This window comes from Oncorhynchus mykiss, chromosome 7 (assembly GCF_057628025.1).
Source record: "Oncorhynchus mykiss isolate SJ-2025 chromosome 7, ASM5762802v1, whole genome shotgun sequence".
NCBI lineage: Eukaryota > Metazoa > Chordata > Actinopteri > Salmoniformes > Salmonidae > Oncorhynchus > Oncorhynchus mykiss.
Window position 1 is genome coordinate 5,475,296 of NC_143028.1, and position 12,229 is coordinate 5,487,524.

The window sequence follows — 12,229 nt, forward strand, 5'->3', positions numbered from 1 at the left end:
ATGTTGTGGCTAATCAGACAGGGCAGGTAGACTGCATGAAGGGAACATGTAGTGACCACATAGACCACTCTGCTCACTGTTGTATTCTCAGTGAGGTCAGCTGAGGGAGTTGGTTTACAGATCCACTATCAATCCTATTGACTCTGTTGATTTGACATCTTTGCATCATTACTGATGTTTTGGGTGCATATCTGCATGAGTATTGATGTTGTGTTTGTGTATCTGGATAGAATATTGTACTGAAAAAAAGGTGCTGTCTAGAACCAAAAGGGTTCTTTGGCTGTCCCCATAGCATATCCCTTTGAAGAACCCTTTTGGTTCCAGGTGTAATGCTTTTGGGTTCCATCTTGAACCCTTTCCACAGATGGTTCTACATGGAACCCAAAAGGGTTCTACCTGGAACCAAAAGTGGTAATCCAATGGGGACAGCTGGAAAACCCTTTTGGAACCCTTTTTTCTAAGAGTGGGGTTATCAGGCCTTCACCTAGCAGATCCGTTTTGAACGTGTCGCCCCAGAGCAGGGAGAGGGAGGCGGGTGCCTGGCCGTCATCAATACATTTTAGCAGCGACCAGATTCTTCTGGCTGTGGATCAGACTGGTGCAAACATGGCGCCCAAAGCAAGCCCCTCTGTGTTTGGTCGTCATTTCTCAAGCTAGAGCGTATAATTCCCACATTTAGGGTAGCTTATTTAGTGGGTACAGTATGGTCAATATGTGACCCAAGAGGAGTCGGTCGTTCAGGGTTCCTAACCTAAAGACCATTAGAACTCCTTCAACATTGTTTACATTTATGTTATCAATTCCCAGGAGGATCCAGGGTTTGGCATGGCAACCCTACAGTGGTAAAGCACATTGGATGTTTGTGTAACATGAAAAGGACCACATCATCTTCGGTGACATTACAGACCTTTTAGGTTGATCCCTCATTCAGCGTCAACGCCTACCTTTCTCCTCGTGGACATACTTTCTATAGTTCAGATCTATATGTCAATCCCTCTAGTGTTAAAGTCTGAACATTTAGTGTCACCAAGGCATTCAGGAAACAAACAGCTATAGCGTTAGTCAGTGACTGCCTCTCCCCTCGTCTAACCTGCTAACTGTAGTTCAGAACATTATGTCAATCCCTCTAGTGTTAAAGTCTGAACATTTAGTGTCACCAAGGCATTCAGGAAAAAAACAGCTATAGCGTTAGTCAGTGACTGCCTCTCCCCTCGTCTAACCTGCTAACTGTAGTTCAGAACATTATGTCAATCCCTCTAGTGTTAAAGTCTGAACATTTAGTGTCACCAAGGCATTCAGGAAACAAACAGCTATAGCGTTAGTCAGTGACTGCCTCTCCCCTCGTCTAACCTGCTAACTGTAGTTCAGAACATTATGTCAATCCCTCCAGCGTTGAGTCTAAACATTAGAGGTCATCGATCCATGCATAAAACAGGAATGGTCTGTGTCTGTCTTCCTTCATCTATAACCTGAGGAAGCTCCATGCTCTTCTCTAGACATGCCCCTGATAAGCCTAACACTAAACCACACTAAACCTAAACCCAACAATAATCTGTGCTGTAAGCAAATATTTGTCCTGACAGAAGGACACCCAGCAATGCTCCATATGAACTTTTAAAAGGCCTAAGACCCAACAGAGTGTTTTGTGAGTCCAAGCGACAGGCTAACACATACAACCAGGCCTGACCTGAAATACTTTAAGAAATGAGGAGATGGGAAACGTCATTGGATTCATATTAACAACCATTATGTATGTTGCCCGTATGTTGTCAATGGGCCGCGCGGTGCATTCTGGGTACAATCCCACAAGGAGTGCCCTCCTTCAAGGAGTCAATGGGAGTCAATTGGGCGCCAGCTCCAAAATCCAACATTAGCATGAATTTCGTAAACAATAAGCACAACATTACAAATATTTTCTGAGATGTGAGATAATTAACTTGTTCTCTGTAATATTATATAACTTTGAAATCGTGACATTTCATACTTTTGAGGACAATAGGCAGGTTTCTCGACTCATACCTTTTTATTATTACATCTTTTACTTTTTTATTATTTCTCTATTTTCTTTCTCTCTGCGTTGTTTGGAAGGGCCCGTAAACATTTCACTGTTAGTCCACACCTGTTGTTTACGAAGCATGTGACGAATGCAATTTGATTTGATTCAATTTTGATTAGACTTTTAGAAGGGATTGTTTGACGATTAGCTTAGCAACCGCATGACAACATGAACATGATTGGTTGACAGTCTGCTGGGTGGGGCAGCATAGTACTTTCCTCTATTCATTGGCCAATGAGTTTCCCATCTCCTCATTTCTTAAAGTATTTCTGGCATGGCGTGGCCTGTCCGTGGTGCCTGCCTTCTCAGGCGTTGTAATCTGACTGTAAGCCGGGGATGTGGTGAGACAGCTAGGGCCTAGGGAGGGTTTGAGTGTGTGTGGATGTGGTGAGACAGCTAGGGCCTAGGGAGGGTTTGAGGGTGTGTGGATGTGGTGAGACAGCTAGGGCCTAGGGAGGGTCTGAGGGTGTGTGGATGTGGTGAGACAGCTAGGTCCTAAGGAGGGTTGAGGGTGTGTGGATGTGGTGAGACAGCTAGGGTCTAGGGAGGGTTTGAGGGTGTGTGGATGTGGTGAGACAGCTAGGGCCTAGGGAGGGTTTGAGGGTGTGTGGATGTGGTGAGACAGCTAGGGCCTAGGCAGGGTTTGAGGGTGTGTGGATGTGGTGAGACAGCTAGGTCCTAAGGAGGGTTGAGGGTGTGTGGATGTGGTGAGACAGCTAGGGCCTAGGGAGGGTTTGAGGGTGTGTGGATGTGGTGAGACAGCTAGGGCCTAGTGAGGGTTTGAGGGTGTGTGAATGTGGTGAGACAGCTAGGGCCTAGGGAGGGTCTGAGGGTGTGTGAATGTGGTGAGACAGCTAGGGCATAGGGAGGGTCAGAGTGTGTGGATGTGGTGAGACAGCTAGGGCCTAGGGAGGGTCTGACAGTCTGTGGATGTGGTGAGACAGCTAGGGCCTAGGGAGGGTCTGAGGGTGTGTGGATGTGGTGAGACAGCTAGGGCCTAGTGAGGGTTTGAGGGTGTGTGAATGTGGTGAGACAGCTAGGGCCTAGGGAGGGTCTGAGGGTGTGTGAATGTGGTGAGACAGCTAGGGCCTAGGGAGGGTCTGAGGGTGTGTGGATGTGGTGAGACAGCTAGGGCCTAGGGAGGGTCTCAGGGTGTGTGGATGTGGTGAGACAGCTAGGTCCTAGGGAGGGTCTGAGGGTGTGTGGATGACAGTGGCTGGTAAAACTTTAAATCAAAGATCAGGCTCATAGTAATGGAACAGTATCAAACCGTCATTACTATGAGCTGCCCTCCCCTCACCAGCCTCCACTGGTGTATGCCCAGGTTACAAGTGAAGTCCCAGTAGGAGTGTACAGTATGTGTGGGATGAACAAGGGAGACAGGGGGTGAGGAGAGAGGGATCAAGGAACAGCTGAATCAGCAGAGCCCAGGGATTTGGGCTTATAAATTCCATTGGGCCATTTGTGCAGAGTAATGGATTGGATGGGGTACTGATGCAGTGTTGATCCCATGGTTACCGTAGAGATTGTTACCTTGGTTTGGCACTGGCATGCTCTGCCGTCTGGTTCCTTCAGTGTGATTGACAGTTTGGGGGAAGTGGGGCAGTAATCAGTACATCAGACTGACAAGTATTAGTCACACCTCCTGCTGTCTAGAACTAGAGGGGAATTGGGTTAGTGATCTGTTTACCTGATCTGTGTGTGTGTGTGTGTGTGTGTGTGTGTGTGTGTGTGTGTGTGTGTGTGTGTGTGTGTGTGTGTTTGTGTGTGTGTGTTGTGTGTGCTTGTGCATCCGTGCAGGTATCAAATGAATACATGAACAGGTACAGCTGATGCTGCTGTGAGGCCAGATATGAAGCCATGTCTGCAGGCAGTGAGATCTTCACGTTACTGCCACCATCATTCTGTCTCATTAACGTGCTGTGAGGCCATGGCCCCTAATACCAACCATGGCTGTAGACTCCTCCCTTCTTCCCCTCAGCCAAATCCCTTCACTAAGGGTTTAAGGGAGGCTGGCCGGGGTGTTTGCCAGGCTTCATCAACACTTCATCTGTCTCCTCATGACAGTAGTTGGATTCTGAAGTAACACTTCTTTGGCCCCAATTGCAGATGAACTGAAACCACACAGGGAGTTTCTTCAGAAAGTTGACACAGGTGTTGACTGCATTAAAACCGACATACCCCACAAGCTGCCCCTCCTACTGCTGTGGACATTGATACTGTGCATGCAGGCTTTTGTTCCAGCTCAGCACAACCACAACCACACCTACAGTACCAGTCAAAAAATTGGATACACCTACTCATTCAAGGGTTTTACATAATTTGTACTATTTTCTACATGATTCCGTGTGTTATTTCATAATTTTGATGTCTTCACTATTCCACAATGCAGAAAATAGTAAAAAATAAAGAAAATTCCTTGAAGGAGTAGGTGTGTCCAAACTTTTGACTGGTACTGTACTTCAACAAATCCAATAGCACCAAGCCCTGGACTCACTGAACCCAGTGTGTTAGTGCTGGACCAGGTATTGTGCTTTGTCCATCATGTGGTCTGAGGGAGGCCATGGGGGGGGCTGGTCAGAGAGACTGGGGCTAGAGAGGGGCCGGGGTTGAGAGGGGGCTGGTCAGAGAGACAGGGGCTAGAGAGGGGGTTGAGATGGGGGCTGGTCAGAGAGACTGGGGCTAGAGAGGGGCCGGGGTTGAGATGGGGGCTGGTCAGAGAGACTGGGGCTAGAGAGGGGGCGGGGTTGAGATGGGGGCTGGTCAGAGAGATGGGGGCTAGAGGGGCCGGGATTGAGATGGTGGCTAGTCAGAGAGACAGGGGCTAGAAGGGCCGGGATTGAGATGGTGGCTAGTCAGAGAGACAGGGGCTAGAGGGGCCGGGGTTGAGATGGGGGCTAGTCAGAGAGACAGGGGCTAGAGGGGCCGGGGTTGAGATGGGGGCTAGTCAGAGAGACAGGGGCTAGAGAGGGGGTTGAGATGGGGGATGGTCAGAGAGACAGCGGCTAGAGGGGCCGGGATTGAGATGGTGGCTAGTCAGAGAGACAGGGGCTAGAGGGGCCGGGGTTGAGATGGGGGCTAGTCAGAGAGACAGGGGCTAGAGAGGGGGTTGAGATGGGGGATGGTCAGAGAGACAGCGGCTAGAGGGGCCGGGATTGAGATGGTGGCTAGTCAGAGGGTTGACCAGTGCCAGTGGGACCCGAGCTAAGCACATGTAGCTCCCCAAAGAGCAGCGAGGTTGCTTCCTTTTTAGACCAGGTATCCTGTTTCCTCACAGAATGCCACTGGTGTAGTCTCTGGGAAAAGAGCTCTATATATATATATCTGAAGAGAAATTCTAATGTTGTTCACCCCCACATCTCCTCCTCCTTCTGCCTGCCAGCCACAACGTTGTGCCTTGCTGCACATTGAAGTTAAATATCAGCATGTTTATTTTTAATCCTCTATTTATCATTTAGATTCACAGCATAGCTTCAAGCTGCACTGCAGTCGTTGTATCTGTGGGTTGAAGGAGAATTCAGAGCTGTAGGGACGTTTCTCTCCCCAGTTAGAGAATATGTAGGGAGGCAGAGAAGTGAGTTGTTTACTAGTCCCTCTTGAGACCTTCTGGCCTAGCTACCAGAGTGACCATGAGCTCTGTCAAAACAAGTCTGCACTGCAGTGTTTACACAGTTCAACATTCCTTTTTCCCTACAATCAAGTCAAATCACACAATGGTCTTTGGATAGTGCGTTGTAAAAACAGCTGATAGACTCCTCTCACAGACAGGTAGAAATAGGTACACTCTTAGAAAAAAGTGTGCTATCTAGAACCTAAAATGGTTCTTCGGCTGTCCCCATAGGGGAACCCTTTGAAGAACTCTTTTTGGTTCCAGGTAAAATCCTATGCGGTTCCATGTAGAACCTTCTGTGGAAAGGGTTCTACATGGAACCGCATAGGGTTTTACCTGGAACCAAAAAGAGTACATTAGGCCTGGAGTGATGGATGAGCGTCCGTGCTGCATTAGACACTCAGCAGCAGATGAAAAGGCCTCATTTTAATGTCTGAAAGTGCCGTGCATGTGGAATCCTATAGCTGGGGTGTTACAGGGTGAATCTCCAGCTTCTAAACTTGTCAGAGAAGGCTGGACCTGCTCAGCCTGAGGTCCAGACTAAGCCTGGTGTGAGGCATATTGCTGGTGAGCTAGTGAATAAAGAAGGGATTAGGTTTTAGGCTGATTGGATGAACCATTTCTGGATTGAACATATGCAGTGCATTCGGAAACTATTCAGACCCCTTCAATTTTTCCACATTTTGTTACATTACAGCCTTATTGTAAAATTGATTAAATTGTTTTTTTTTCCCCTTCATCAATCTACACACAATACCCCATACTGACAAAGCAAAAATAGATTTTTAGACATTTTTGCAAATTTATAAACAGAAATATGTTATTTACATAAGTATTCAGACCCTTTGTTATGAGATTCAAAACTGAGCTCAGGTGCATCCTGTTTCCATTGATCATCCTTGAGATGTTTCTACAACTTGAATGGAGTCCACCTGGGGTAAATTCAATTGATTTGACATGGTTTGGAAAGGCACACACCTGTCTATATAAGGTCCCACAGTTGACAGTGCATGTCAGAGCATTAACCAAGCCACGGGGTCGAAGGATTGGATAAGACGGCACAAGTACTGGGTTCCCTGCTAAATGTGAGCTAGTGAAAGAATAAAAGGTCATTGAGTTCCAATTGGTTAAAAACAGCCCCACTGGTTGCAGTGGCCCTTGTTGTTGTCCCGTCTATGGACGGTCATACTAAAAATGACAGAGAGCGTATCTTGTCACAGCCACACCTTGTGCCACTCTGGAATTCATCAAATGTCAGGAGCAATTATCAGGCTATTTTCTCCCCCTTAGAACATGTTCCCCTCAACCGTTCCCTTCTTATTTAAGGCTACTGATTGACTGAGGCATGTTACACACACAGCACTGGATATGAGCTCTGGCCTCCAGGATACAGCATGGTGCAGTGTCAGGCTGGCATGGGGCCCAGTACTGAGCTACCCATGAGGTGTGAGGAGGGTACAGTACACCTTCTGTCTGCCATATAGTCCAGTTAGACCTTATAACAGGCCTGGCTTAAGCTATGGTCCAATCTCTCTTAGACTGAAGCTTTTCTCCACATCGTCTTTCCCTCAGGATACCAGTAGAGGAAGTAGGGCACAGTGGTGTGGAACACTCAGATACAAAAATATTTAGTAGAACCGACATGGCTCTATTACATGTAGAGTAAGGAATCTTGTCAGCTCTTTTTTTGACATGTCTACCTGAATGTGTCCCAAATGACCTGCTAGGTGGTTTTGGTAGTTAGGGGTTCGCTGTTGGTAGCTGTTTTGTTTATTTGGATCCTCATTAGCCTTTGCAGAAGCAGCATCTACTCTTCCTGGGGTCCACAGCTATATCAATACCACAACAGATCACTTAGATCTACAACCATGCTTCGCCAGCTAATCATTGCCAGGAAAGTGTTGACATTTAGGCTTACGAGCGTTGTAACGATACATCTTTCCTACAACGGCCGAAGATGTCAAATAGGTTTCCCAAAACACCACGCAGAGAGAACGTTCGCTAAGTGCGTCATTGAGGCATGGGTTGATACTGATATGATCGAAAGGCAACGCTGCTCTCGGATCAGCTTTCTCTATTCAAATCTTACGTTAACATTCTAATTATTCCACAGTACTGATGACAGATCAGCTCCTAGAAAGATATTATCACCTATCGCTGCAAATATTAGGCAGCTTATTATAATGCTTACTCTTTAATAATGCACTAAATCAAGATTTGGCACATCATTGCGCATATGTTGTTACACATCATGTAATATATTGAGACAAATTATAGACAGTATCATACAAGTATCAAAATACAACTAAATTGAACGTTAAATGTATTGCAATATGATTTATAGTGCCTTGCGAAAGTATTCGGCCCCCTTGAACTTTGCGACCTTTTGCCTCATTTCAGGCTTCAAACATAAAGATATAAAACTGTATTTTTTTGTGAAGAATCAACAACAAGTGGGACACAATCATGAAGTGGAACGACATTTATTGGATATTTCAAACTTTTTTAACAAATAAAAAACTGAAAAATATGGGGCGTGCACAATTATTCAGCCCCCTTAAGTTAATACTTTGTAGCGCCACCTTTTGCTGCGATTACAGCTGTAAGTCGCTTGGGGTATGTCTCTATCAGTTTTGCACATCGAGAGACTGAAATGTTTTCCCATTCCTCCTTGCAAAACAGCTTGAGCTCAGTGAGGTTGGATGGAGAGCATTTGTGAACAGCAGTTTTCAGTTCTTTCCACAGATTCTCGATTGGATTCAGGTCTGGACTTTGACTTGGCCATTCTAACACCTGGATATGTTTATTTTTGAACCATTCCATTGTAGATTTTGCTTTATGTTTTGGATCATTGTCTTGTTGGAAGACAAATCTCCGTCCCAGTCTCAGGTCTTTTGCAGACTCCATCAGGTTTTCTTCTAGAATGGTCCTGTATTTGGCTCCATCCATCTTCCCATCAATTTTAACCATCTTCCCTGTCCCTGCTGAAGAAAAGCAGGCCCAAACCATGATGCTGCCACCACCATGTTTGACAGTGGGGATGGTGTGTTCAGCTGTGTTGCTTTTACGCCAAACATAACGTTTTGCATTGTTGCCAAAAAGTTCAATTTTTGTTTCATCTGACCAGAGCACCTTCTTCCACATGTTTGGTGTGTCTCCCAGGTGGCTTGTGGCAAACTTTAAACGACACTTTTTATGGATATCTTTAAGAAATGGCTTTCTTCTTGCCACTCTTCCATAAAGGCCAGATTTGTGCAATATACGACTGATTGTTGTCCTATGGACAGAGTCTCCCACCTCAGCTGTAGATCTCTGCAGTTCATCCAGAGTGATCATGGGCCTCTTGGCTGCATCTCTGATCAGTCTTCTCCTTGTATGAGCTGAAAGTTTAGAGGGACGGCCAGGTCTTGATAGATTTGCAGTGGTCTGATACTCCTTCCATTTCAATATTGCACAGTGCTCCTTGGGATGTTTAAAGCTTGGGAAATCTTTTTGTATCCAAATCCGGCTTTAAACTTCTTCACAACAGTATCTCGGACCTGCCTGGTGTGTTCCTTGTTCTTCATGATGCTCTCTGCGCTTTTAACGGACCTCTGAGACTATCACAGTGCAGGTGCATTTATACGGAGACTTGATTACACACAGGTGGATTGTATTTATCATCATTAGTCATTTAGGTCAACATTGAATCATTCAGAGATCCTCACTGAACTTCTGGAGAGAGTTTGCTGCACTGAAAGTAAAGGGGCTGAATAATTTTGCACGCCCAATTTTTCAGTTTTTGATTTGTTAAAAAAGTTTGAAATATCCAATAAATGTCGATCCACTTCATGATTGTGTCCCACTTGTTGTTGATTCTTCACAAAAAAATACAGTTTTATATCTTTATGTTTGAAGCCTGAAATGTGGCAAAAGGTCGCAAAGTTCAAGGGGGCCGAATACTTTCGCAAGGCACTGTACATAGGCCTATAGCCTACCGTAGGCAACTTTGCATTTGTATTCAACTTTGTTGTGAAGTTATCAGCAGTCACAGAGAGACAGATAAAACATGGGATTCTATGTTTAGCGGAGATCTTCTGTGTATAAAGTGACTTGGGAGGTCAAAAACGCATCTAACGACGCACTGTTCACCGGACGTGCTACCTGTCCCAGACCTGCTGTTTTCAACTCTCTAGAGACAGCAGGAGCGGTAGAGATACTCTGAATGATCGGCTATGAAAAGCCAACTGACATTTACTCCTGAGGTGCTGACCTGTTGCACCCTCGACAACCACTGTGATTATTATTATTTAACCCTGCTGGTCACCTATGAACATTTGAACATCTTGGCAATGATCTGTTTTAATCTCCACCCGGCACAGCTAAAAGAGGACTGGCCACCCCTCATAGCCTGGTTCCTCTCTAGGTTTCTTCCTAGGTTCTGGCCTTTCTAGGGAGTTTTTCGTAGCCACCATGCTTCTACACCTGCATTGCTTGCTCTTTGGGGTTTTTGGCTGGGTTTCTGTACAGCACTTTGAGAAATCAGCTGATGTAAGAAGGGCTATATATATACATTTGATTTGATTTGACTTAACTGTTCTACGAGTGGTCTGAGGTGGTCGTTAGATTAAGAGTGCTTTCAAGTGCAATGTATATAACAATGTTTTTTGGGAAACAGCTCGGAGATTTAACGATGCTCCTACGATGCTTTTGGGAAACCGGGCCCTGATGTTTTCCATCTTAGATTTGTTAGCGTAAAGGTTCAAATCTCCAAACAGGAGACTCCAGCCAGTGTTAGTCAATACATTACGGTCAATACAAGTGAGTGGTTTTAAATAGCCAATCAATTCCCTCTTTCCCAGCGAGTCAATCAATGAGGAGATGCTTAATGCTTAACTAATCACCATCAAGGGGGAAGAGTGACATCAATTGTGACCTCGACAGCTGGTCAATGGACTAATTGGTTACTACCTCAGCCTGCTGTGCTAGCAAATAACAATATGTGTTATTCTTAGTAAAGAGTTCAACGCTTATTGAACTGATATTGTAGCTGTCCAAATTCTTAGATACATGAGATTTCAGTCTGACAGACAGACAGACAAACAGACAACTACCCTTGAGGGTCTGTTGTCGTGAGCAACAGTGAGCTAACATTAAGGGCCTCTCGGGTGGCGCAGTGGTTAAGGGCGCTGTACTGCAGGGTTTGGAAATCCTTGTCTCATCGTGCACCAGCGACTCCTGTGGCAGGCCGGGCGCAGTGCGCGCTAACCAAGGTTGCCAGGTGCACAGTATTTCCTCCAACACATTGGTGCTGGCTTCCGGGTTGGATGGCGCTGTGTTAAGAAGCAGTGCGGCTTGGTTGGGTTGTGTATCGGAGGACGCATGACTTTCAACCTTCGTCTCTCCCGAGCCCGTACGGGAGTTGTAGCGATGAGACAAGATAGTAACTACTAAAACAATTGAAATTGGGGAGAAAAAGGGGTAAAATTAAAAATAAAATTAAAAAGAGTATACAAAACATTAATAACACCTGCTTTTTCCATGACCAGGTGAATCCAAGTGAAAGCTATGTCACTTGTTAAATCCACTTCAATCAGTGCTAAACACAACTTTGGAAACCTAATGCTAAGGTACCAGAGGTCAATGAGACTCGACATTATCATGGGGGCAGAAAAGATTGTAAGGTGTATTTTACACATGCAATTTACAAATAATGTACATATATTTTATTTACTTATATATATGATAAATACATTTTCCCAATATATTTAAATATATTAGGTATATATATTTAACTCCCCACCCCCTCCCCCGTAGTGGGGCGGATCGAGTGACCCTAAATATAGCAGGCAGCGGGCCGTTGGGCAAGCGTGGATTACAGAGAGATCATCCCACCTCAAGTCTGGGCACATAAACACACCTTTATTTAACTAGGCAAGTCAGTAAGAACAAAATCTTATTTACAATGCCGGCCTACCAAAAGGCTAAAGGCCTCCTGCGGGGGACGGGGGCTGGGATAAATAAATATATATATGTATGTATGTATGTATGTATGTAGGACAAAACACACAACAAGACCTAAGACAACAACATAACAGGGCAGCAACACAACATGGTAGCAACACAACATGGTAGCAACACAACATGGTAGCAACACAACATGACAACAACATGGTAGCAACACAACATGGCAGCAACACAACATGACAACAACATGGTAGCAACACAACATGGTAGCAGCACAAAATATGGTGCAAACATTATTGGCACAGACAACAGCACAAAGGACAATAAGGTAGAGACAACAATACAACACCCAAAGCAGCAAACACAGAGGCTTAATACGGCAACACGAGCACTGCTAGCCCCACTCCAACAGCTAGCACTGCAGCATTTATCACAGGCTAGGCTAGCCCCACTCCAACAGCTAGCACTGCAGCATTTAGCACAGGCTAGGCTAGCCCCACTGCAGCAGCCATCACAGGCTAGGCTTGACCCACTCCAACTGCCATAGAGCATATATGCGTGAAGGCTAGGCTAGTCCCATTCCAACAGCTAGCAGGACCGAATTAGCAGCATGGCTA

At 45.5% G+C, this 12,229-nt stretch overlaps 2 protein-coding genes across 3 annotated transcripts in view; one reads left to right on the forward strand and one right to left on the reverse strand.

Moving 5' to 3' along the window:
- Positions 1 to 12,229, reverse strand: part of LOC110527187 (uncharacterized) — a 61,311-nt gene that overhangs the window by 16,359 nt on the left and 32,723 nt on the right. The gene's annotated exons all lie outside the window — the stretch shown is intronic.
- The window catches only part of LOC110527185 (filamin A-interacting protein 1-like), an 82,853-nt gene that overhangs the window by 543 nt on the left and 70,081 nt on the right, over positions 1 to 12,229 (forward strand). The gene's annotated exons all lie outside the window — the stretch shown is intronic.